The sequence below is a fragment of the Lissotriton helveticus genome, chromosome 1_1 (genome assembly GCF_964261635.1).
Source record: "Lissotriton helveticus chromosome 1_1, aLisHel1.1, whole genome shotgun sequence".
Classification (NCBI taxonomy): domain Eukaryota; kingdom Metazoa; phylum Chordata; class Amphibia; order Caudata; family Salamandridae; genus Lissotriton; species Lissotriton helveticus.
The window spans coordinates 1,391,923,010-1,391,947,980 of record NC_136057.1 but is presented as its reverse complement, the minus strand read 5'-3'; the positions used below and the strand labels follow the sequence as shown (position 1 = coordinate 1,391,947,980).

At 41.4% G+C, this 24,971-nt stretch overlaps 1 long non-coding RNA gene across 2 annotated transcripts in view; it reads left to right on the top strand.

Annotated features, from left to right (window-relative positions):
• The window catches only part of LOC144825532 (uncharacterized), a 169,837-nt gene that overhangs the window by 49,394 nt on the left and 95,472 nt on the right, over window positions 1-24,971 (top strand). For both annotated transcript variants that reach the window (XR_013609453.1, XR_013609454.1), the window contains exons 3-4: window positions 71-122; window positions 6,877-7,065. This is a non-coding gene — a long non-coding RNA (uncharacterized LOC144825532). The remainder of the gene's footprint in view (window positions 1-70; window positions 123-6,876; window positions 7,066-24,971) is intronic.

Here is a 24,971-nt window from a genome sequence, read left to right as displayed (position 1 = left end):
CTGGGACATTTGACAGGCCGGGGTAAGTGCAGTTGCTGAAGTAAATATCTTGTTTCCATTATTTTCACAGGTGGAATCCTGGTTCCTGCCGGCGGAAAGCAGATTCACCCGCGCCCTTTCAGGTAAGTGAAGGGGATCGGGTCGTATTACTCACAGTAAACTCTTCCCTTCAGTCATAGCTTGGTCCTTTCCATCCACCTTCATTGGTGGAGGGTTTAGGAGGTTGAGTAGTATGACTTTCTTTGTGTTCACTTGCTGTGCATAGATGTTTAGATGAGTCGTCTTTTCCTGCATATGCTGATAATGTGTGTGAGAGAACAAGGATAGGTCATCCACATAGTCACTGTCCTCCACTGTAGAGAATAAGGTTTATCCAATGCCTCTGGCTTGATCTTCTGTTGTGTGTTGCCTACCCAACTTGATGACTAGGTTGGAGAGCAACACTGACATCATGCATCCCAGTCTCACACCGGTCTTGGCTTCAACTCTGTATTCACTATTTTAAAACTTGCAGATAAAATTATCATAGAATGTCTTGATGAGGAGAACTATCTGCTGCGGTATGCCATATGCTCTCACTATACGCCAAAGGCTGTTACGGTGGATACAGTCAAAAAAGCTTTCACAAAATCAATGAAGTTGATGGACAGTTGTCTCTGCCACTCCATGCACTGTTCTATGATGTTGCGTAGAAAAGGGTCTGACCAACACACCCTTTACCCTTGTGGATCCAGCCTGTTCTTTTCTTAACTGCTTATCCATGGCATATGAAATGCACTGTGTAATGATTTGGGCCAGGATTTTACTTATGATTTTGTAGCGTGGGTAGGGGAGCGTGCTCGATAGGTTCAATGGGCAACCCAAGAACAGGCTGAACGCTAATTCTGCGCAAAGAGGGTTTTATTCGTATAAAGGTTTTTCTGGATCGGAATGTCAAGCGTTCTTTTGCAAACTCCACTCGGTCCGTGATGGCGGTTGTACTGCCTTGGGACGACGCTGTTGTTCTCTCCACGTCAAGGGATGTTTCTGCCTGGTCAGCTCCGCAACGAGAAAACCAACAGAGAGGGATACCGTCAGTTAATGCACTGATACCGGTGTCACCACGGGGGACCAAGTGATAGTGAGGAACACCTGTGCTGTACAACTACTAATGGTGCTCGGTGTTCTAACAGGGGGGGGGAAGAGTGAGGATCAGCAGGGCGGATAAGCGGGTAGGGGGTTTTGAGGTAAGCGGTAAGGGTAATGGGAGGGACGCTATACAATATCACACACGTGCTCCTTTACTCCCGACCCAAGCTGCCCAACGCCGCCGTACCTGAGAAAGCCACACTCCTCCCTCGGGAGTGTGGCACGGCAGTTCACCGGGTCGTTGGCCTCCTGGCTCTCCACCTCCGTCCTCCACGCTTTCTCCTCCGTCCTCTCCTCACACGCCGTCTTCTCCGCCTCGATCCGCCTCGTCCTGACTTCCTTCCTCCCGGGTGTCGACACACCCCCAGTAGAGGGCTTCCGGGCCTTTGTCCAGTCCTGGTCCTCCTACGTCATGCGGGGGCGCGGCCACATCACTGCTGCGATCCCAGTTAAAGGCGCCTTCCCTCGAGTCATCTCCGCTGTCCGAGAGTAGGGGACGGGTGTCCCAATCCTACTGAAGGGAAGAAGGGGAAGTACAGTCAGCTTTCCACCAGTCTATTGGTAGAGCCGCTCCCACCCCGTTACAGATTGACAGAACGGTGTTTTCACACCAGTTGTTACAGTTAGTACCTTATTTTCTTCCCAAATCAATGTAAACAGTAGGTGGAGGATCTTGGCTGATGCTTCAGGGTATACCTTCAACATTTTTGTATTCAGTTTGTTGTGGTCAGGAGCTTTTCCATTCTTGCGAGATCAGATGGCAGTGAGGATTTCTGCTTTCTGTGCTGGGTGGTTTTCACAGCCAAGTCTGTCTGCTTCTTGGATGTCGGCTTCGCTTGTTGATACTGGTCTGTTCAAGACTTCTTTGAAGTGCTTGGCCCAGTGTGCTTCCTGTTGTTTCTCTCTTGTGATTAGTTTGCCTTGCTTGTCTATGATAGAGGTGGTGTATGTTGCACAAGATCTACAGCAAACTGTCCATGTGATCTTGAAGACCTTCCCCTGTTCTCCTCTACTAGCTGCCTTCTCTGCTTAGCTGGCAAGGTTATCCTTGTTCGCCCACCTGTCTGCTCTTATCATACTTTTGCCTGCTCTGTTTGCTTCTTTGTATAGTTGCTTGCACTTCTGCAGCAGCCTCTCAAATTTTACCTCCATAAGTTTCTTTCTACTGCCCTCCTGTCTTCAGTAGCTTGCCATATGTTCTGTCTTATCCATTCTTTCCTCTTCCTTTGCTTGGTCCTGATCTTCTGTGTCTGCCAGGAGTTGGAACCTGTTTTTAATTTGTAAGATGAATGCCTTCTTGGGGTCCTGTAATTTTGTCACATTGAAGAGCTGTTGTGTTGTGCTGTTTTGTGTTCAGGTTTTCTGAACTTCCGCTTCACAAGAGAGATAACTAGATGGTGACCATTGCCGAAGTCCGCCCATCTCCTTACTCTACCATCTTTCAGTGAGTGTCTCCTGGTGCTGCTTATAATGAGAAGGTCAATCTGGTTTCTGTCTCTGCTATTGGCCGAGCACCAGATTAGTTTGTGAATATCACGGTGGGGAAGAGAGTCCCTCCTATGACCAGTACATTTGTGGAAAAAAATTGCAAAAATTTCTCATTCATTGATCCAAAACCTTCCCTTCCCATGTCTCTGTCATGTTACATGTTGTCTTTTCCCACTTTAGCACTCAAGTCCCCCATCACAATCTTCAGGTCGTGGTTCAGCACGGCTTCAAGCTCAACTTGCAACTGTTAGCAGAATACGGCCTTGACTGTTTGCTCTGTGTCATTTGTTGGAGCATCGCACTGAATAATGGTGGTGTTGATCTGTCCGTCTTTTAACCTGGCTGTCATGAGTCTGCTATTGATAGGCTTCTACTCATTTAGCATTTCTAGACCCTCTTGCTCAGGGTGATGGCTTTTTTATGATATTGGTATTTTTTATTCTACCAAATCCAGTCCACCAACCTTTGCTGACCCCCAACAATTGTAGGTTGTAGCGCCTCATCCCAGATGTTGCTTGAGCCAGCTTTCCTTTGCTATACATAGTCCGTACTTTCCAAAATCCAATTCTGGGCCTGCACTTTTTCACGTAGAAGAACTTCTGTCAATCCTGTCAGTAATTTCCTTGCACATTTTGACTGTTGTCAATCATACGTGTCTCATGCAGACACTCTGGAAGTCCTTAGTTCCCAGAAGATTTAGAGGTTCTTGCTGCCGTTTCCCAAAAAGAAAGTTGCTGGCCTTGTACCTAGGCGCAAACCTGGAGGACCAGTAGATCGTGCTTCATCTAGTTTCTACCCTTTGACCTGTCCACCTTGGGCGAACCTGCCAGGAGACTAAGCTCCCGTCAACTTAGCTCTCTAGGTCATTGAAACAAGTAAGTCTTTCGATCACTTCAAAGTGATGATCCTCCGAGGGGCTGTTGATCACTGGTCCAGATAAATGTTCGAGGGAAAGTCCACGGCAGCGGTAATTGTATTATCCCTCCACTGCACGCTTATCAGTTTACATCTCATTGCGTCCATTGCAGCATCAGTATATTTTGTTGTATTGTTCTTCGAACTTGTAGCGTTCATAGGTGGAGAGCCGGACACATTTTGGAGCGGAGTCGCGAAATGTTGAAGTAGTTAGAACCAACCTACTTGCTACATACTGTGTAAGAGTCATGGCACATTTAATGAATAAAAACTATTCATGATAGTACATACTAATACACTTTACTCTTTGCCTCTGCACAGTGGCTGTGCAGCCACTCGAGCACCATTTTATTGGGGGCATCTTACTGTTTAATAGTTCTGAGTGAGCTGGTATAAGTAGGTATATTTTTATCAGTCAGATTGTGTAGTCTTGGCAATGCAGCCATTTGATATAGGTAATAGATTATTCTGAATACCACCACATTGGGCTCGGATATCTCAACACAAATTTAATATTAACATTGTTATCTGGGTCCAATGATATGGATCCCAGCACTCCCCTTTGTACAGACATCGACTGAGATGGAGGAAACCAGTTTTAAAGTTGGTTCCATTCAGTTTCATCGTTTAGCCCTGACACATGGCTCCTAAGGTGAAACACCCACCGTTGATTTTAATATGACAAAGTCATGGGGTCCCACTGAGTACTTTTTCAAAGAGAATACATTTTATGTCCTGGTCAGTATGTTGTTTTTATTTATTAAGTTTTACTAACTTGTTGTAAGTTTACCTAGTCATATTATGCTCCTATGCTCACTTATCGTTATTTTAACTTTACATGTTGTTATGCCTACGTACTTGAGTGATTATGGGCATGTGATGAGGTAATGTACCCCTTCATTACTGCAGTTTGTGTAAGTGTTCTGATTCCAAGTCTATGAAAGGCCCACATCTAGTTCAGTGGTGTGAGTAGTAAGGTGACAAACTTTGCAGCTCCCACACAGGCAATGCCCTGTGACCTTGGGCAAAACCACAGAGCGTGTTACTTACATTTCACAGTCTTTTACCTCTCTTGAAGGAGAACAGTTGTCTTTATAGTTTGTTGTTACTCATTTTAAGAATTTTCGAGTGTTCATTTTCTTGATGTAAATAGAGAGTGGTGAGTAAGTTGTGACCATAGAAATCCTCTCTTGTTTGTTTTTTGTTATGGGTTCAGGGAGGACTTGCTGTTGTTATTGCTAGCTCTTGATTGCATTAAAATATATTCTTTAAGGTACTTCCTAGTCAAAGGTGTTTTTTGATAGATCTAAGGCCTGTTTCTCAAATGTTTCTGTTGGAGCAGTTCCTGTGAATGCTCAGGAATTGTCCACGGTAAGGTTTCCTTTACAGGAGTGTGGGTGATTGCTGTTGCACAATAACAAATCATTGTATCAGTCGGTTTCTGATACAATTTGTTCTCCAGCACTCCATCTTCTGCCTTAATCAGGATCACAAGGAGGGGTAGTTGATAGTTATCAATATGTTTTAGAAATCTTAGCTGGGGATGTTTCCCATTCAGCAAACCTATAAACAATGTAGCTTCTTCCTGCTCCCTTTCCAGATGATAAAAAGGGCATGAATGTAATATATTTAATTGTTTCAAAGAAGGGGCTTGTATACTCACATATGTATTTACTTTTTAAGTCATGTACATATAGGCATGCTAGTTTTGGCAAAGATATGCTGCTTCCATAAATGATCCTCCAATTTGCGTTTTTGAATTAGAAGTTCTTTGTCAATGCTGTTTCTGCTAGAGCCATTACAAATGATATTGGTGTATTGTACTCTCAATCACTTGTCCTCAGTATGGTTTCAACAACCTTAAGTGTGCCTTCCTACGGGTTATTATTGTATAGGAACTCCACTTTCAGGGTTAGTAAAAGTTCCTTTTCTGCGTCCAAGCTTAAATCTTTGATCATATTACGTACATCCTTTATTTGCCTAAGATACAATTGCATAGTTATTGCAGAAGATCAAAAGAAACAGTCACTAAATTGTAAAAGTGGTTTGTAGTTTTAACCAGTGCCATACAGAGTGGGCCTACCTGGTAGGGGAAGCATCCACTTGTGGTTTTTAGACAGAATATACAAATGGGGTTCCTTGGTTTTTCACCAATAGAAATGGGGTTCCTTGGTTTTTTACCAATAAAAAATTCACCCTCTTGGTTAAGCAGCCATCCTGTCAATACGGTTTCTGCCACCAGATTTTGTATATCATATTTGAATTCTTAAGAAGGACCTGTTTGTAATTCCCTATAGTGTACCTCAGTACTAAATAGTCTTAGACACTCATTCCTATAGTCTGATTTCTCAAGTAGCACAATGGCTCTGGCTGTGTCGGTTGGTTTTTAAAAGTTCTTGTTGTTTATTTAGTTATTCTTAGTGCCTTTCATTCTAGTTTAGTATGGCAGTATAGTACTTAGTGTTCTGAAGTTTCAGATTCTTTAGGTCATTGAGGTAGGCTTTTTTTAATGTCTCCACTTCGGTGGGAATTCCCACTGGGAACATTGGGATCAATGTCATTTCATGTAACTATGTTTCAGGAAAAAGCAGGAAAAATCAACCTAATTTTGTGTGTGCTTTTATTCAATCTTTAAACATACATACATATATACAAAACAACTTATAAAATTCAGTCCAGCATGCATGAAATTCTCATAGTTTGAAAGTATTAGCACTTCTAAAATCCATTCTTCAATTATATGACCACAGTATGACTTGTATGTTGATAAAATAGATTTCTTAGTGATTAATGAAGCTTTTGATCGCCATTCCGTTTGAGCAGCATTGATCGTAGAGATCATTGATATTACCTATGTTACAAGCTAGTAATGGTAACTTTTACATCGGTTCCTAATAACAAATCTGTTCGATCAAAGATCTCTACACAAAACCTAATCACCATCGTACAGTTCCATAAAAAGTGTTGCACATTTTCTTCAGTCTGTCAACAGGGCCCACACTAATCAGACTGACAAAATGCAAAGGCCATAATAAAGAGGGGAGTCCAGTAAACCTGAACAATATTTTTATTGGGTTAAGTGTAGATTGAGCTCATCCTTATGTACAGTAGGATTTTGTTATGGAGTATTCTATCCATCTGGTTAGTAACTAAATTCAGTTGTACGCTCTACAATGAAACGTTTAAATTGAAACACCACCTCATAGGAAAAGTCAGTTTACTGCGTCTTACATTAAAATCATCATTTTATTGAAAATCATTTGGACAAAGATTAATTTAATGCCTGTTCTGATTTCCAGTGAAAATCTATTCTTTTCAGTTGCAATAATGTTTTTCTATTTTTAGAGATATTTTGAATCTGAACCCGAGCCAGTGTGAGCAGAGGTAGCCATGTGCATGTTCCACTCCTGCTCCCAGAAGATGTGTGGTGCTCGACTCTAGGGGCCACAGAAATTGAATGCATCTTTCCTTCACTCTGAGGTTTCCACAACTTTTGCTTTGCCCACGGGGAACCTCAACAGTCTGCCTTCTCTGGTGAGTTTGCCCTTTTTTGTCCATACATCTCCAGAATCATGTTCAGCAATGCCTCAGAGGGCTTTTGCCCGTATGCCTGTGGCTGTCAACCCTTCTCTGTATGCTAGAGGGGCACATGCAGGCAGAATGCTGGTTTATACAGAGCTCCGATTAGCGCGAGATGCTGCAAGGGGGTAAAGTGGAGTAGAAGTTAGTTATGATGAAACCCTACTTATCTCATTTACCTCATAACCCTCAGCAACATTTACAAGTAGAAGCAGGTGTGGATGACACTCTTTTTGATAACTTTTGTGTCTAACAACTTGCTGGTAGCGTGACAGTATCCTGCCCATCTGTGATTAACCCTCTTCCCACCACCTCTCTTGACATCACTGGTTTCTGGTCTCTGGGCGTAGCAGAAATATTTGGAAGGAGTGTGCCATAGGTCTGATGCCACATACTGATTAGGTCTGGTTTGTTTTGGCATATTGACCAGGCATACTAGGAAAAAAAAGAAAAAGTCTTAAGACCGCCGGTCTTCCTTTTAGTTTAGTCACTGCCTAACTTTGTTTAGTTTCATTGTAGAATATTGCTTCTTCCTACACTTTCCACCTCCCTCTCTGTCAGCACCCCGCCCCTTCCCCAAATGCAGTAAAATATGGCAATATAGGAGAGGGCTGGGCAGTGGACAAGGGGAAAGAGTGAGCCAGGAGAACATATAAAAGAACAAAGACATGATCCAATCCAGAATTAATTGATACATCAATGTGAGTTCCCGCTCTGCCACATCAAGGACCGTTTGTATCTGCTTAGAAACCGATTCCTGAGTGTTTTGTGACATGGGTAAATGGAAATTGTGAATATTTCATGTTACTTCACTCCACAGAATCTAATAGTATCTACAAATGAAATATGTACACCAAGAGAAAAACTGTTAACTCTTAGTAAAAGTAGCGTTAAGTACAATCTAAAAGCTTCAATGAATGTCTTTCCAAATAATCGTGTATTGTACTGTAGCATTTGTATAGCGCTCGCTACACCATGCATGGTTGTTAAGCACTTATCCATATAGATAACATGCTACACCATATGGGTGTGTAGTTGAGAAGTATGTTGCCTTTGCTTTGAGCCTGTGTGGGAAGTGCTTCCATGTCATGTGTGATGACCACAGCCATGCAGTTATTGTGCTATGGGATGCCACCTTTGGAAGCATGATGGATGGGAAAGTGTGAGAGATACACAAGCATTTTTTATAGTTTGTGGAATGCTGGCATCCCTAATTAGCCTCTGCTGGTCCTTTTCTTGAGTTGGTATTTTTTTTATGTTCTCAATCCCATTTCCTCTCTGGTGGTGCAGGAGGAGTGAGTGGGAAACAGAGATTTTGCCATTGTGAGATGTGAGATTGAGGTTTACCAAGCTGCAGTTATAAAATAAATTATCTTTTCATAATAGGATTTTGCTGCCTACTGTGATTTTTGAGAACTGGAGATGGATATTTGGAACCTAAAGGGTGAACTATGTTAGAGTCCTACGATGAGCAGCAGTGTGGCAGATCTCTCTGGTCTTAGCAAGTTTAAGATGGAGAAAGAGGTTAGTCATAGAAAAAGAGAAGAGAGATGTGGAAATGTACCCCGTGAGGGCACACTGGTGCAGGGTCACCCTCTCGTCCACAGGTCGAAAGACTAACAAAAGAGAGATCGGCACTGAAGTGGCGTAAAACAAACCTAGTTTATTAAATGCTCATGAGCAGGACTGCGTCCGAACAACACCCTCAAGTGTTGTGGGAGGAAGTACACTGAATTCACAAACCATTGTCCTTCTATACAAATTTCTTGCAATGCAAGCATGTGGACAGAAATGGAAAGAGCAAGTTTAGACACAGAAATAACTATCAGCAAACAAGGGCAGGTGGATGACCACTTGGTCAGCAAATTAGGAGGGGGATCAGGAATGTATGTGACAACAGTAAACGGTCAACAGATAGCCTCTAAGACCAGATGCACCGGCAGCTACAAACCCCCCAGCACGTACATTGCTTAGCCTTGTCGAAAGATGTCAACTAAGGTTGATGACACAAGCAGGGTGAAAAGGCAAACATCAGAGGACAAAAGAATTATGAAGAAAGTGAAATGGATGTCACAGCCAAAATGAGTCCGAGAACTTCACCAAAAATATTACAGAAGCAAGAACCAGATTTGTCACCAGAGGTTATTCAAACAAAGTACTAGACACCGCAGAAAGAGGGGTACACTCTCTCCAGCGTGAAACTACATTGCTAAATAAAAACCAAAAGAAAAATGAGAATGGTCCCAACAAGCAGCTACATTTTATCACCCAGTATACCAACCATAGTAGTGAAATTTTCAAACTATTTAAACGTAACTGGCACCTGTTTACTGGGATGCTATCACTAAGAGTAGTGACAGGAAGCTCTACCATCAGTTTAGAGTTGGGTCATTACCATTGAGATCCTTTATATATAAGTGGCGGGGTCAGTCTGGGAACACCTGCCCGTGGTGCAATGACCAGGAAGAGTCTATCGGCCATGTCTTTTTTATTTGCCCCGCATATGTTGCCCCCCGGAGAAAATGGTTAAAACCAATTTGTAAAAACATGAGGACACGGGTGGGTCAGGAGGCTCTATGGCTGCTGAGGACGAATACATCTGTCCCTGTGGCCATAGCAGTAGCAAAATTCTTAGGTTGGACATGGGTTATTAGAGCTAGGCACCCCATTGACATTGACATCTGTTAGTTTTTTTATCTGATTGGTTTAATTTATTATGCATATTCTGGTACGTTATTTTTCGATCAATTTAATTCTGTTTTATGTATCCCAAATAACCATCTATCTGAGTTTTTTTTAAACTTTATACAAAAAGTGTGTAAATTTAATGATTGGAGTGGTGTTTTGGCACCGAATGGTTAATCAAGCTCTCCATTGTACTTTTTATGGTATATTTTGTAATTATCTGAAACCCATTGTTTTTATGTTGCTGTCTTTTATGATGAATTATATCGAAATAAAGACGTATGAACTGAACTGGCACCTGTTACAGGCAATACGAGTCTTAAGGGTACGATTTTGAAAACTCCCTCGATTACTTATAGGAGAGGACCACCCTTAGGAATAAACTCTGTCCCAGCTACATTACGACTACTAAAAGTACGGCAACTTGGTTGTCTGAGAAACCTAGTGGATTCTATATTTGCAATTCATGTAATGTATGCAAATTTGGGATAAATAAAACCAAGATTTTCAGCCACAACTCAACACTCAGGGCCAGATGTAGTAACCCTAATACTGGTCGGTAACAGCCGAAATTACCGAATTTCGGCATTTTGCCGGTATTAGGCATTTGGGATGTAGGTGGCTACATTTCAGATTTGGTAATTTACCGAATCGGTATTTAAGAATTCGGTAAATTACCGAATTCTTAAATACCGATTCGGTAAATTACCAAATCTGAAATGTAGGAGGCACTCAAGTGAGTGCTTTTCACCTGTAATGATTCGTTATTTACCACCAACTACAAGTTGGTGGTAAATAACAAAAACCGTTAAAAAAGCTATTTTGTGCTTTTTTTAACAGTGCCATATCGCAGACATACATGCCCTTGGTGCACATGTGGCACACATGCATGCCCTCATGCACTATTCAGGGGTGCATCAGGGTGTCAATGTGACACCCTGCCACCCTTGTAGGTCTTCCCCCCTTACCGATTCGGTATTTACCGAATCGGTATTCCCCATTCATTCCTATGGGCCTGGAAGCCCATAGGAATGAATGGGGAATTTCGGTATCGGTATTGTGGCCATGTGTAATCACCCGTAATTTACAGATCCATTTAGCTTCATTTTGTCTTAGGCTAAGTTCCCTATTCCCACCTCTGGCATGCGTTTCTATGTGTTCGATGCCATAGTACCAAAATTGGCTATTCCCAGGGTGAAATTTGGAGAAATGCTCCGCCAGTGGATAGTTGGTGTCATTATTCAAAATGGCCCGTCGATATTCTTGGATTCTTAATTCCAGGTTTCTTTTAGTACTGCCCACGTACACACAGGGACACCCAATGATGTATACCACATCTGTAAAATTCGGTATAGTATATAAATACCATTTACCGATTCTAAAATACAGAATTTTACCGATTCGGTATTTTAGAATGGGTAAATGGTATATAGGTAATAATTCTGTAATTTTTACAGAATCTGTAAAATTCGGTATAGTATGCACCAAATTTTACAGATTCAGGATATCAGGATGTGGCATGATTAATCTCACTGACTTGCTGAATGTGTAACTGACTCACCAACTTCGGGAGGGATTCCACTGTATGTAGTTTTAACCTACATCTTTATGTACCCTTAAACTTTGGGGTCTCTCATCTCCCCTCCCTTTCTTCTTTGGGAGGTCCTGTCAATTTTGGCTTTTGACCACTTTTTTCTTGGTCACAGTTAATTCCTTTATCCATGTTATCCTGGGCTCTCAATCATCGAGAACTTTTTGTACTCATATTAGATTTTCCGACACATTTGACCTTTTTAATAGCTATTCAGATACCAGATCTTTATCCTTATCTGTGTTAGAATATATATATAGAATAACCGTCATCTCCCAGAGACGAGGGGATTATCCCATTTAAAAATAAAAATACACCTTGATCAGCAGCTTTGCATGATCGTGATGCGTCACCAGGGACCCTTTAGGTGCTGGCCCATGCCACTGCTGTCATTGCCCTTAATTATGGCTCTGATTACACCATTCTAGGTGATAGATATTCTTCTGTTAATGAGCATACTGGTCTCCTTGGTTATGATGACTCCTTCTCCTTCATCAAAGAATTCTCAATATCGAGCGGTAGGTTAGTTCAATTCCGCATGACATTTTTAAATTATTGAATGAGGCATGTGTTTGAGCAGTGCCACTCGGTTATACCTGTATTTTTTGTTAATATTGGTATAATGTTGCTTAACATACGTTTGTCCCATTCTTTGTTACTTTGTTAGGGTAATGCGTAATATGTTTAGATCAGTCTTGCCTTTTATGGGCGTCGCGTATATTTAAAATGCGGTCTAGTATTTGAACTAATTTATTAATTACTGATCTCCGCTTCTGTTACATATACGTTTTATTATTAAATTCTCTTCTTTTGTTTCCAGTGACATTTCTTACTTAAAATAGGTGGTCTAGACATGTTGTGTTATATTCACTCACTTCCGCCGTAATGATGCTTTAATGATATTACTTTCAACTTTCAGATGTAATTAGAGGTTGCGGTGCAGTACTTTGTATGCCCCTTGATTTAACCCTGTTCCGCCGGGTTATCTTCCGGTTCTTAGGCCATCGACATACTATAGAGTGGAGGTCTAGTTTCAAAATGATCCTGACGCTTGCGTTACATATCGGCAACGCCCACCCCGGAAACGGGGCTCTATTTGAAGGAGAGCTTGAGATGCTCTCCAGCCTCGGCACCCCGAACTATAATAACGGGTAAGTCCCATATGGGCTTTGGAATTGCGGAATGCATTGCATATATGTGTTTTCTTTTCCCTTAATTTTTGTTTAAACAGCGTGCTTTGGTAATGGTTTGTTCGAATGAGCTTATGGCTCGAGGTGGGGACTTCCTTAAACATGCCGGTAGCGACCTGACACTGGGGGCCTCTCCAAGACCCACTACAATGTGTGTATAAGTAACGAATACACACAGGATACCACAGTGTCTTCAGTTGCAGCTTTGTCATATGATACTGTATTTTTCAGTTTTCGATATCGTTGTTTACTGAATACCGCGACTGATCTAATATTGGGTCATTGCCCCTCTCGCTGCATTTAGCTTTAGGCAGTATATACTGCGGGATTTGCAAGAGCTTTTTAGATTGTTTGAATTTTGGTTTTGGATAATATCACAGGACTAGATTTTTTAGTTAATGGCGCTTTCTGATTCACATATGGTTCTCTTTTCCTCTTTTAACTAGGCTCAATAAAGCAGTGGGAACTTTTCCCCTCATAAGACTCCAGAATATTGCCTGGAGACCTTACTACATTTAATGGTTCTACCTTTTTAATTTCAGGTAAGAGTACACGTGTCTAGATATGTTGCCGATCATCGCCTGGAGTTTTTTTTTAATAATATTGACCTTTTGGTTACATACGTTGACCTTTGGTGTTCTTTAAACTTTTTTGAGAGACTTGAAACCTTGCCGATAAGCATGAACTTATACAGACTGCCGTAGCTTCCCGAGTGGGGAGCACAACAGTAACAACTGAATCTTTATATAGACTCCGATCCTGTGCAGGTTTGTAATTTGTCTTAAACCGCTCTTTCCTGTAATATCTTTTTGTGGATTGCTATCACATTAATCTTGATGTTTGCCCGGTTCTGTTCTTTATTATATTTGTTAGGGATGTACCTAGGATCCACACATATCTACCTTTGAGCTCGTGGCATCTACTCCCGGCGATCTTAAAAGTGAGAACTACTAGCCAGAATCTAGGTCGCATGTGAGGTCGGGACTGATACAGGTTGGTTTATATGATCTTCCGGATAAACAGACATAATATCGAATAAAAAATATAGAATGGACATAATAAAGCACCCCCTCACCTTACCTGTTTAGAACTCCCCGCGCTGCCGATTTCAGGGCTGCGGCGGGCGAAGTTCTTGGCGCCAGAATCAGAGCGAGCACAAGCCACGCCCACTGACGCTGGCCGCGCCCCCTTGCAAATCTTACAAAAGCGAGTGAAAATCAAGCCGCTTAACAGAGACAACTCTACTCCTGAGGCGAGATAGCCGGGAGAGCTTTTTTTAACCAATTGTATTGCCGAATTTTAAAGATTTACTTTTAAAATTTATATGTAATAATTGATGCTGTTGTTTTTTAAAGTTGAATACTAGTTGCACTTTGGAAACTAAAGCACCCCCTCACCTTACCTGTTTAGAACTCCCCGCGCTGCCGATTTCAGGGCTGCGGCGGGCGAAGTTCTTGGCGCCAGAATCAGAGCGAGCACAAGCCACGCCCACTGACGCTGGCCGCACCCCCCTCCACATCATTAGAAAATGTGCCCTCCACAAACGCGCAGCGGACGCGCGCAGCGGGCGCGCCGTTTGCGCGCCGAAGGCGCGCCTAAGGCAAGCCCGTCTGCGCCCGTCCGCGGCAGACCGGGGCACGGGGCCAGACCCCCTGGTCCTGACCTACCAGATATTCGCTACGACAAAGACGAGCTCCTCAGCCTTCGCACCAACTACCTGAAGGTATGTGAGCACAGTATTGATCTCGGTAGTCCTACTAATTCCTGCGACAACTGTGGCTTCACCCTCAATAAACACCCCAAAGCTAGCACGCCCAACGGCAATGCCCAACCAGAGCACAGTAGAAAAATCAGTGGCGCTCTACTTAACTGTCGCTCCCTCAAAAAACATAAACTCGAAGTATTCGACCTTATAACTGACAACAAATGGGACTTACTATGCCTTACTGAAACTTGGCTGGACGAAGATTCAGACCCTGAAGTCAGGGAGGCCCTGCCCCCTGGATATGCTATCTGCAGGCAGGATAGACCTAAGGGAAGGGGAGGTGGCATTGCCATAATCTATAGAATGAATATGACATGCTCCCTCGAACCTGTTACTATAACTGATAGCGAAACTGGAGCTTTCTCCATTGGTATTGACAAAAATACGGTCATTAAAGGACTACTGATCTATAGACCCCCTGGAGGTAGTAGAAACTTTACGGAAAGTCTTATCCAGAACGTCACTCCATTGGCTTTGAGATTCAGGAAGTTCCTTGTATTAGGGGATCTTAATCTCCACATTGAAGACCTGAACAACTCAGCTGCTCAAGAATTGTGCCAAGAGCTGCTAACCTTACAATTAGTAACTGCCTCCCACCTCCCGACTCATCGTCAGGGGCACCTTCTTGACCCCATTTTTAATAATTTAGAGGATTTGAAGCAGGATACTCCCATTCCTTTGCTGTGGACAGACCACTTCCTAGTCCCTTTCCACTTCCCAGTTATGACTCATCATATAAAAACTCACCATTGCGCCAATAAACGACAAAGGAAATGGGCCCGGTTCTCCATGGACTCTTTTGAGCATCACTTCCGGCTAAACGGTTCCCCCGCCGACTTAGGAGTGGACGTTGACAGAGCTTGCTTAGCCCTGGACGGACACATTACTAAAGCCCTGGATATCACTGCCCCTTGGGCCAATAAGGGCCCGGAGCGACAAACTAAAACTGCACCTTGGTTCAGCACAACTCTTAGAGAAACCAAGGCAGCCTGTAAGAGACTTGAACGAGTCTGGAGGAAGAACTATTCACCAGAGGCAAGAGTTGTATACAGAGCTAGCATAAAGGAATACCACCTCCAAATTAGGAAAGCCAAAGCGACCTTCTATGCGGATCGAATAGATAGTGCTAACTGTTCATCCAAGGAACTCTTCAGGATTTATAAAGAGATTACTTCACCTCCCCCCGCTTTAGAGCACGCTGACACATCAGCACAATCATGTAACGCCATCGCAGAATTTTTCCATAAAAAAGTACGCGACATTTACAACAGTTTCCCGGATGATGCAAGAACTGGTCCCAACCTTCTTCCCTCTCAGGAAGAAGCAATGTGGGAGGCAAAGATCGAAGATTGCCTCACAGCATTCCAAGTTCCGTCAGAGGACTTCCTGATAGCCATAGCTAAAGGCATTAAATCAGGCTCTCCGCACGACCCTGCCCCTGCTAAATTCCTGGCCAGCGCCATGAGTCATCTGGCACCTTACGTTGGCCACATACTATCTACCTCTTTCAACACTGGCAAGGTCCCTCACCGGTGGAAACAGGCAGTCGTACTGCCTCTGAAGAAAAAACCCAACATCAGTGCGTCTCAGCTCAGCAATTTACGCCCCATTTCGCTTTTACCCTACTTCTCTAAACTGGCGGAAAAGCTGGTTAACCAACAACTATCCGCGCACATAGAGTCCAGAGGCCTCCTGCATACCAACCAATCGGGATTCCGAGCACGCCACTCCACGGAATCAGCCCTCCTTTTTTCGACTGAGGCACTGAGGAAACACGTAGATGCAGGACATGTGGCAGCACTGGTGCTCCTGGACCTCAGTGCAGCCTTCGACACTGTAGCACATCACACGTTGCTACAGTGTCTGAAGAAAGGAGGGGTGACAGGCTTGGCCTGGTCATGGCTGGAATCCTTTCTCACCTACCGTAGCTTCTCGGTAGAGCAAGGAGGAGCACGCTCTGACACCTTCGACCTTGGTCAAGGAGTGCCGCAGGGCTCAAGCCTCAGTCCAACCCTTTTTAACTTATATGTCACCCCCGTGGCTACTACTGCGGAACGATACGGGGTAGAAGTAGTGACATACGCAGACGACACACAGTTGGTGGTCGCTCTGACCCAACCTGCTGAACAAGTCGCCGCTAACTTCTCAGCATGCCTCCAGGATATGGCGGGATGGATGGCGAAGAATTGCCTCCGTCTTAATGGTGACAAGACTGAGGTGCTGATTGTGGGAAAACCCCCCTCAGTCTGGTCATCTGCTTGGTGGCCGCAGACCCTGGGGCCCCTTCCTACCCCTAGTGACCAGGTCAAGAATCTGGGAGTATGGGTGGACTCAAAGCTGGACTACGACTACCATACTAGACGGGTAGCCGGGACGTGCTTCTCGATTCTACGGAAACTCCGCAAAACCATCGACCTCCTCCCAGAATCATCTAGGAAGACCCTGGTCCACGCCCTTGTCACGTCAAGACTGGACTACGGCAATGCCCTTTATCTGGGAGCCAATGCCACTAGCCGGCGGCGACTGCAGACAATTCAGAATGCTGCCGCTCGCCTGGTCCTCCGGCTGCCCAGAAGAGCCCCTTCAAAAAAATCCCTACAAACCCTACATTGGCTTCCGATCAATGAAAGAATTGATTTCAAGGTCCTTTGTATTGGTCACAGGATCGTACATGGCAAGGGCCCAGCCTTCCTGCGGAACCTTCTCTGCCCCTATACGCCCACTCGACAACTCCGCTCGTTAGGGGCAGGCCTCCTCGCTGTCCCCAGACATAAGAAAGCCAGAATGGGAGGAAGATCCTTTCGTACATTGGCGGCACAGAAATGGAACACTCTCCCCCTGAGCTTAAGACTGGAAACATCGGAGCTCATCTTCCGTAGAAAGCTCAAAACTTTCCTCTTCCCTAAAGATTAACCCGTCCTGTCTGACTGACGGAGTAGATGGCTCTTCTGACAGCGCGGGGACACACTGTAAGTGTAACCATGCGCTCTACAAATTCAGAAATAAATAAATAAAAATAAATAAATATCGAGTAAAACATATAGAATGGACATAATATCGAATGGACAGAATATAGTGGTTAAAAATATCGAATAGAAGGTAAGTAATATCGATTTTTAAAATATAGAAAGCCAAAATATCGATGTAAGTAATATCGATTTTTAAAATATAGAAAGTTAAAATATCGAAGTAAGTAATATCGATTTTTAAAACATAGAAAAACAAAATATCGAAGTATATAATATAGATCTTAAAATATATCGAATTTTTAATAATATCTAATTTATTAAGTTTTTTTTATGTTATTTAATTTTTGTGTAATCTAATTCTGTAGCGGGTTGTGGGTTTATAGGGGAATAGGGTGGGAAGTAATTTAATTGTAATTGATTAAAATGTTAATTTATTTATTGGTATTTATTTTGAATTAATTGTTAATTTTTATTTGGTAATTACATTTTAATTGGTATTACATTTTAATTGGTAATGTATTTTTATTAATTTATTAATTGCTAATTATGTTAATTTAATTAATTTATTTTCCGTAGCGGGTTGTGGGTTTATAGGGGAATAGGGTGGGAAGTAATTTAATTGTAAATAATTAAGTATGTTAATTTTTTAATTGGTACTTATTTTGAATTAATTATTAATTGTTTATTAATTGGTAATTTATTAGTTTTTAATTGGTAATTAATTTTTATTAATTGATTAATTGATAATTATGTTAATTTAATTAATTTATTTTTGTAGCGGGTTGTGGGTTTATAGGGAAATAGGGATGGAAGTAATTTAATTGTAATTAATTAAATATGTTAATGAATTTTTTGCTATTGAGTTTGAATTGTTCATTGTTAATTAATTAATTTTTAATTGGTAATTTAATTTTATTAATTGATTATTTGATAATTAAGTTAATTTTATTAATTTATTTTATGTAGTGGGTTGTGGGTTTTTAGGGGAATAGGGGGGGAAGTAATTTAATTGTAACTAAGTAAATCATTTTTATTTATTATTTGGTATTTATTTTTAATGTATTCAATAATTGGTAATTAATTTGTATCAATAAGTAATTAATTTGAATTATTAATATTAATTTGTAATTGATTAATTATTATATAATATTAAATTGGTAATTTTTTTATTAATATTTTCTTGGTATTGATATTTAATTATTCTTTATTAATATATTTAATCTTTACTTTCCCTACTGTTGTACTCTTTGGAGTGGGAATAGTAATTTTTACCCCTACGCTATCCAACGCTTTCCCTAATGTTGCGGTCATGATTTCATCGCTTAAAGGGGTTAGACAGCCGGGTTAGTTTGTGGTACTACATCTCCCAGAACACCTAGCTTTAGTCTTTTCTCTCTTTCCTTCTTCCTACCTATCACTGGTTTACCTTATAGTCTACTCCTTTTTACCTAACCGGTGCTTGTCACCTGAATCAATGGTGGAAACCGCTACGGCTTTTGTTGTATGCCTGGAACCTCGAGAAAAGTGTTTGGAGTTTGGAGGCACGAAGAAACCTCTTCAGGGAAAGGAAACGCGCTTCAGCGCGTCCATGACCTTGAACTTTAGTCTGGCAGCCGGGGATCCGAGTTGCTGGAATTTGTAAACCGCTATTAGTGAAAGAAGTGCTGGCAACGTGGGATGTTATTTTCTTTTTTTTTTTTTTTTTTTTTTAAATTTTTTTTATTTGGCAGACAAGTCACATCTGAAAAACAATATAGCATAGAAAAAATAGAAAATAGCATACCATAATTTAGAGTGATATCAGGGATAGCATCAATATACATATTAAACCAGTATTCTTTAGATATTGCAACTTCAGCCTAACAGAAAGACTTTTACACAAAAAAAAAAAAATGTTCATCTTATAACACTTAACTTTTATACAAAATTAGCCCAAATCCTTTCCGTTCTATCTACAGATTTACGGCTCCTGTTCTTAGCGAGAGCTTTTTCCATAGTGTATATCTCATGTAATAACATTAGCCACTCAGTCTTCTGAGGTGGGTTCGGTGATATCCAAGCTCTAGCTATTACCAATCTAGCACATGAAATTGCTATGTATAACCAATTTAGATTGTTTTTGCTGCTCTCATGTATAGAAAGTAAAACCATAGATGAATTAAGTGGAGAACTGATCAGTTGTTTTTGATATAAAGTAATTTCTATTTCTTGCCAAAACAATTTCAGTGCTGGACAGGAATAGATCATATGAATGAGATATGCTGCCACCAAGTCACACTTGGGACATTTGGTACGTTCAATATCTTGTGACCATTTAGCAATAACCTGGGGCGTATGATACAACTGGCTGACCGTCCTGTATAGCTGAAGCTTTAAGCTTGAGGAATAGACAGTTTTGTTAAGAATTGTTAAAGCATTTGAAATATTCTGTGGTGTCACATTAATTCCTAATTCAAGCGTCCACTTTTGGGACAGTCGAGGGCAGTCATCCAAGTTATGCTGGATTAGATGTTTGTAACCTGTGCTAATTAGTGATTTATCTTTAGAACTATACAAGAATTCCCAAATGTCCGAGCTAGTAATTTTTTTCAGGTTCATTTTCCGTAAAAAATAATCCCTTACTTGCAAATATTTAAGTATCATTTCACTTGGTAGCGAGTATATTACTTGTAAAGTCGAGAACTGTAGAAAGCCATCGGTACCATATAGGTCTCCTAATCTCTTAATCCCATAGTTAGCCCACTCTCTCCCGACTTTATCATTAAAGATACCAGGTAACCCTGGGTTGTCCCACAATGGTAAGTCTGAGTGAAAAAAAGTAGTATCACAAAATTTCATGACTAATTTAAAAATCGCTACCACGTCCCTTGCGGTCTTAAATTTGACGCGTTTGAAAAAATTTGGGTCCTGTATTCTTGTTAAGAATTGTAATGAATTAATGCCTAACATAAATTGGTGGAAGAACAAATTAGTATTCCTATTTAATAAGCTCCTAAAGCGTCCTATAAAAGATGCAAAAAAATATGACTTAAAGTCCGGAAAATCTAATCCGCCCTTCTCTAGGGGTAGCTTTAGTATCGCCATAGACCTCCTGGGTTTTTTGTAGCTCCAAATATAGCTACTGCATATTCCTTCTAATTTCTTAAAAAATATATTATTAACTCGGAGGGGAATAGAACGAAAAAAATATAAGAATTTGGGCAGAATGTTCATTTTTATCAAATTAATTCTCCCCAAAATATTCAATGGGATTTTGTGCCATTTTTTAAGCGTTGATGTAGCCTGCTTAAGTAAAGGTTCATAGTTCAGTTTAATTATTTCATTTATTTTAGAAGATATAGTCACTCCTAAATAAACAGCCGACTTACATAGCCCAGTGACTGGTTGGTTAGTTTGATAGTTCATAATAGTTTGGGTCTTATTAAAGTTTAATTTATATCCGGAAATGTCACCGAATTTTTCAGCTTCTTCTGTAATTCCTGATAGAGCCTCTATTACATTAGTGGTAAATATAGCTAAATCATCTGCATATGCAGTAATTTTAAGAGTTTTATGTTCGTGCTCTACCGACATTATCTTCTCCTGGTTCTGTAAGGCATTTATAAAAGGCTCCATAGAGAGGGCAAACAACAGGGGTGAAAGTGGACACCCCTGTCGAGTCCCCCTTAATATTGTAAAGGTTGATGAAAGTACCCCTGCATAGCTGATTTTAGCATTAGGCTCCCTGTATATGGCCTGTATACCTCTAAGGAAGCGTTCTCTAAACCCATACTGCATTAATACCTTCCACAGATAATCCCACCCCACTCGGTCGAACGCTTTTTCCGCGTCCAGTAAAATCATACCGAGTGGGGTGTGATTAGCTGCCGCTACGTCGAATGCCGTAATCGCCATATTAACATGGGCAGTAGTATCCCTACCAGCTATGAAACCGTGCTGTTGCTCATTAACAAGCTGCGGCATAAGAGATGCCAATCGCATTGATATTAGTTTAGAATAGGCCTTAGCATCCGTATTTATTAGAGAGATTGGCCGATATGACCCACATTCCATTGGCGGTTTGTGTTTTTTTAGAAAGAACATAATTTTCGCCGTTTTCCAAGAATCCGGCGCTTTGCCTAATGTGCCTATTGAGTTCACAACTGAACAAAAAAGAGGAAGTAATTCTTCGGCACAGATTTTATATAATTCGATAGGAATCGTATCCTCCCCAGCCGCTTTATTAGAGGGGAGTGAGAACACTGCTATGCGCAGCTCTTCTATTGTATAGTTCTGTTCCAGATTATCTAAAAGCTCCTGAGCTACAAAGTGTCTTACAGGAAGATTTTCATTTAGATAAGATTGGATCTGCTCTGAGCTAGCCCTAGTCTCTGGGGTGTACAATTTTTCATAATAAGAAACAAATTGCTCCCTTATATCTACCGGCTGTGTATATATGATGCCATTGGGGCCCCTTATAAATTTAATTAATGACGATGCCCGGTCATCCGCTACCTTATATGCCAGAAGTTTTCCTATTCGGTCCCCAGATTCGTATTCTGAAATTTTGTATTTAAGTATCTTACACCTGCTATTTTCCCTGAAAGAACTTTTCATATCTGTACGTATACTCATAAGTTTGTTTTCCAGAAGTGATATATCTAAGCTATTCCGATTGTCCTCCTTGAGCCTGTCGGCCAATAATTTTTCAATATGTAAGATATTATCTGTCATTACCTTTGTTTCTTTTTTCCTTGTTGCATTTTGTTTAAATATATATTGTTGCGCAGTTCCTCTAATAAAGGCCTTACAGGCATCCCAAACAGAAAGTATACTAGCTGTATCTTGGTTAAATGTAATAAACTCCTTTATCTGTGTTTTGAGCAGAGTTACAAAAACCGCATCCGAAAATAAGTATCTTGGGAAAGTAAAAGAGCGCCCTTCTTTTATACCTGAGGCTAGGTCAAATGTGAATATTATGGGATTATGATCCGATGAGATTTTTGGCATGACCTTCATATCTCCCCTACTCATTAATTTATCTGAAGCCCAGGCAAGATCAATCCTAGAGCAGAGTTTATGGGGAGATGAATAATATGTATATCCAGGTAAACCTGGATATAAGCTGCGCCAAATATCTTTTATATTATGTATTTTAGCTAGTTCTAGTATAGCAGCCCTAGTTTTACGCATACGCAATCCTACTCCCTTTTTAGTTGTATCCTGCTGATAATTCAATACACAGTTAAAGTCTCCCATTAGAATAAGCTCTCCTGACCAAGATAGTAATTCAATATTTAACCAATCAAATAACCGTGGCTCATCTTTGTTAGGACCATACACCGAGCAAAAAACATATAGTGTGCCCTTCAGTCGTATTTGCATTATTACCCACCGCCCAGCCTTATCTGCCGCCGTTTTAATAACTTCCCCTTGCCAATACCTTTTCTTTAAGATAGCCACCCCTCTTATTGGTGCATTCAAAGTCGTGCAGATTACCATTTCGTACCCCAATTGACTCAGCAATTTTTTGTCCTTAAAACATATATGAGTTTCTGTAAGCATTACTATCTGCGCATCATACATTTTTAGTTCTTGGTAAACTAAGTTTCTTTTAGTCTTGTTGTTTAGGCCGGATACATTCCAAGCAAGACAACTGCAGTACGTCATTTTATATACATTAAATCCCAAACCGCTTCCCCCTTCTTATCACTCCTTTGAACTCTCCTTCTTGTAAATATCATTATATCTTCACAGTGACTTGTCATGCCTGTCTTATTTTCATTTCCCCCCCCCCACCTTCTCCTCCTCCTATGCCCCCCCACCCCCCGTACCATGAAAAAACACCCCCCCTTTATACCTGCTGCCTTTGGTAGGGCAGCCTCTCAAAGGTGCAGCCACTCGCCAGATTCCACCACCCTCATTAAGTATGACATATTTGCTTATGTTGCCTTCTATCCTTTGTCATTAAATTAGCATCCCATTAGGTTATCACATTAATCTGTTCTTTTCCACTAGCACTAGCAATCCCCCTGGAATTAATATAATATAGCTTATACGTTAGTAAATTTATCTAGCACATTTTCTGCCTCCTTGACCTGATTGAAATAATACGTATGCCCAGCTTTTATGACTTTTAAGCATGCTGGTTCTTGAAGGAAAACCTGGGCCCCAACGGCCTTGAAAGAGTCAATTAATTGGCGCAACTTCCAGCGTCTCTCCATGGTAGTTTTGCATAGGTCTGATCGGACAAAGAAAGTCACGTCTTCAGTAACGATCGGAGAATTAGGTTTAGCTTTTAAAGATACCGCTTGTCGCAATAAGAAATTCCCAAAAAAAATCAAAAAAGGGCGAGGAAACTTGTTGTTTCTGTTTCGATTGACTAAAGGCAGTCTATGCGCTCTTTGAATCTGAGAGTCCCAATCCCAGTCTGCAAGATCCGGGAATGCCCGTTGAAGCAGTTTAACTATGTATGCCCTGGGGTCCGCCCCTTCAGCCCCTTCTGGGACCCCAAAAAGTCTAAGGTTCTGCCTTCTTTGCCTATTCTCCAAGTCCTCCATCTTGGACTGTAAGGCACGGATCTCTTCCTCTTGACTAATACTTTTCTGATCATGCTTGACCGAAGTCTCCTCTATTTGTACCACCCGCTGTTGTAGCTCTTCCACTTCTTGGGTTACTTTATTCATTTTGCCATTGACTTCCAATAAGTATGATTGAATTTTAGAATTATCCTCCTTTAATTGCGTAAAATGTTGCTGTGCTTCTTGTCTCTGTTCGGTCAGCATATTCAAAATTAGAGCCAACGATGGAGTCTCCAAGGATGAGGGCTCCTGACATAAGTCATTCATATTTTGCCTGTCATAATCAATTTCTGCATCTGTTGTAGCAGTAATTCCGTTTACATTTGGGGCCTTCTCAGTACCCTCCTCTCCCGTAGTAGAATCCTGCCGAAGCTCCCGTACTCCTTTAGGATCAGCTACTATCGATTGATTTATAGAGGATGGCAAGGTGGCATTATCAGTATCTGGGATATCTAAATCAGGTTGTAGTGTGGTTAATGATCCCATAAAGTTATTGCCTGATAAACGTAGAGCCATTGTTTTTACTCCTCCCTTGGCTTGCATCCACTTACGTAGTGGGCTATCATCGATAATCGGTTTGCCACGAGTCTTAGCCTGATTTGTCGCTGATGGGAGAGTAAACAGATTAGTATTCTTCTTATTCTTTATTTTATTTGTTTTATTTTTGGCTTTTCCTCTTCCTTTTTTTCCCCGTGTCACTGTTTTCCAATTGTCCTGCAAATGATTCTCCAAATTGCCTTCCTCGTCCGTCAGTTCCACATATTCATCGTATTCCTCATTCGATTCGGTCAGTTTACCATTGCACTCCTCTGTATTATCTTTAGGGGTCCCCATATCTGAAAGTAAGTTTTGACCCTCACCTGCTGGGACTTCGCAGTTCACCTGGGTCCGCCTAGTACTCATAGGGTCAGCTCCTATGTCTAAACCTGCGGCTTGTTCCTGTGCCTGTGCCTGTGCTGGTGGGGCTGGCCTGCATGCTCCTTTCTCAGCATCTTTATCGTTACCATTGTCTTTTGAAACAGCTGTTTTATCTTGTACAGCTATTTTCTCTTGTAGAACTATCTCAATCTCAGTGTCAATTGCACAAGCCGCGCTCCCTAA